Here is a 3,173-nt window from a genome sequence, read left to right as displayed (position 1 = left end):
TGTAGAAAAAGTTCCAAAAACCCTAACTTTAAAAGGAAAGTAAAACAACTCGCAATCGATGATTTTTGCAAAAGAGGTTTGAGAATAGTGGAAAACATAGAAAGAAACAGGCTCGAATCGCTAAAAATAGCACAGATCTAAGAGATACAAACGATAGTTAGGGTTTCAAAGGAAACCCAAATAGAAACGGAAGAACCTGCTATAAACCTCAAAGATCGTAACAAATGCAACGTGATTTTGCTCAAAATCACACCGGAGAAGCCATGAATAGCCAAAACAGTAACCCTAGATATAAGTCAGCATGGCCCAGGGCCCTTGAAGGCCTCAAAGATGATGAGCAAAGCGATGGAGGAACCATTGGAGGCTTGGAGTTGAAAGGTGGTCACCGGAGAGGATCGTAGAAGGAGGCGACAATTGAAGAGGGATTAGGGTTAGGTTGAGAGAATAGAGGAGACCAGAGGATTCAAAGGCGGCGGGCTGTGAAGAATGGGTAGGGTTAGGGTGGTCTTAGGAATTAAAAAAGGAAAGGGGTCGTATGGACCGTTGATCTAGGAGATCAATGGTCAGGATTTGACCGGGTAGATGGGTTCCGGTTTGGGTAGGTGTATATAGGGTCTGGGTTGGGTTAATTCGGTATGAAATTGGGCTGGGGAGTAGGTTCAATCTGGCTACAATTGAAAGCCAAATCTGGCTATAATATAAATAGCCATTTTTTCTACTTGATTTATAATAAATAATAAATAGTTTTTGAAAATAATTTTCTATACCAAAGCGATTTAAAATATGTAATTATTATTTTAAAAATATAGGGACCAATTTTACGCATATAAAATGTAACTATACTTTAAATGGGCTAGTATTGTTATTATATGCAATTTATCTTGAAAAATACTAAATGCAATTATAAAAAATGCATAAAAATATATCAACCATATTTTGGCATAAGTATAGAGATTAAATGAATAATTCATCATAACAGTAATTTGGGAAATAATTATTGGGGATTTTATGAATAAAAGGGAAGTAAACAAATCAATTTAAATCCTTAAAATTATGAAAAAATTATAAAAACCTTGTGCATGCTTATATATGCATATATATGTTATTTTGAAGGTATTTATGCATGTTTGAAAATATATAGGAAAAAATTGGATATCAACAGCTGTCCCTCTTTACCCTGGAAGGATGAAAGAGTTTTCGGGTAAAGAAATGATGGCCAATTTTGACTGGATGGGATCTTTTGAAAGACATAGGCCGAACTCCTATTTTTGAGTTGCCTACATATCCTCGATTTTACAGGAATCAGGCCAGGTGTAGTTCTGGATTCACCCGCGGAGTAGGCCGATGAAATTATTGCAAGAACGGACACGAGATGCAGAAGCGGCTATAGTGAGCGATTAAGGCTCGGGACGGTTGGAGGGAACTGGAGCGAGATTGATCCTTCTAGGATGGTGATTGCTTACTGGTTACCTGCAGATAAAAGATACTACAAACATGTATTTTGCAAAAATTTAAACATGATGCAAATTCCCTTCGGACCATGAAGGTTGTCTTCGGACGGTTAAAGATGACGTCCTTGGACCATGACGTCCTGGGCCATGAATTACTTAGTGAGGGATTCGGAGGCCATGAAATGGTTTTCTCGGGCTATGAAAATGGTGCCTCCGAACCATGACGCCTTTGAATAATGATATGCAAGTTCGAGAGATCCTCAGGCCATGACATGGTGTCTTCCGGCTATGAGAATGATGCCTTTAGACTATGATGCCTTCGGATAGATTGGAGATATTTTAGCCCATGATATGCAATAATATGATGTAACAAGACAAGACTTAGTCTTGTAAAATGGAGGGTAGAGCTTAGCCCGATCGAAAAACAAATAGATAGTAGTAGAAATAGAGCAATATCTGTGCAAAGAGGGACAATGCTTAGTCCCGTGCAAGTGGGGAGGAAAGTATTAGCCTTATGCAAATGGGGAGACAAGTATTAGCCTCGTGCAAATATTGAGTCAAGGACTAGACTCATGCAAATAGGGAGGCAAGGATTAGCCTCATGCGAATATGGAGTAAGATATTAGGCTCATGTAAATATGGAGTCAAGGATCGTGGAGTCAGAGATTAGACTCATGCAAATGGGAAGCAAGGGATTAGACTCATGCAAGATTGGAGAAAGAGCTTAGTCTTATGCAAAGAGAAGACAATGCTTAACCTTATGCAAATATGGAGGTAGAGCTTAACCTCATGCAAAGAGAAGGCAGTGCTTAGCCTTATGCAAATATGGAGTCAGGGATTAGACTCATGCAAGTATGAAGTCAAGGATTAGACTCATGCAAACGTGGAGTCAGAGATTAGACTCATGCAAATATGGAGTCAAGGACTAGACTCATGCAAGTATGGAGTCAAGGATTAGACTCATGCAAGTATGGAGTCGGAGATTAGACTCATGCAAATATGGAGTCAAGGACTAGACTCATGCAAGTATGGAGTCAAAGATTAGACTCATGCAAGCGTGGAGCCAGAGATTAGACTCATGCAAATATGAAGGCAAAGATTAGCCTCATGCAAGTATGGGGGATAGGTATTAGTCCCATGCAAAGTGCGAGTAGCAGATAAGAGTAGTGTATTTCTTAGCTGGAGATGTATTCAATGTCTGACGGGCTGATGGATAGTAAATTGTCTTTGTGTACACATGTTTCACGAATACTACCGTTATGGCAAATATTGCCTGCATTCAAAGAAAAATCATAAGTTTTATGAAGGGAGGTTGGTTCGTGCTCCTGTCGGCTGGCTTTGCTTTGCTCCGATCTGAAAGCCTTTCGAGTTCCCCTGGGTGACACCTGACTGTTATGGAAATAGAATTTTCGAAAAAAATATGCAATTATTGATACAATAGAATCGTTTTGAAAGCATTTTGATATATCGAGTAATTTTTGATGAACTAGCGACTGTGACACATTTCAAAGGCATTGCAACTCTCTTATGTTGGAATTTTGAGGGTCCTCCTCAAAATTCTACCTCAGTTTGGTAGATGATTTTTAACTGTTTGCGGATGGAGGACCCTGCTAAATCTTCTTCGAAATTTTGAGAATCCTTCTCAAAATTCTGCCCTAGTTCTTGACTGATTACTGACTTCCTGACGTGCGTCGGCATTGGCTGGACTTGCGCCGGAATTTT

Source organism: Nicotiana sylvestris, chromosome 8 (genome assembly GCF_000393655.2).
Source record: "Nicotiana sylvestris chromosome 8, ASM39365v2, whole genome shotgun sequence".
Classification (NCBI taxonomy): domain Eukaryota; kingdom Viridiplantae; phylum Streptophyta; class Magnoliopsida; order Solanales; family Solanaceae; genus Nicotiana; species Nicotiana sylvestris.
The sequence above is the reverse complement of the archived record's forward strand: the minus strand, read 5'-3'. Positions refer to the sequence as shown.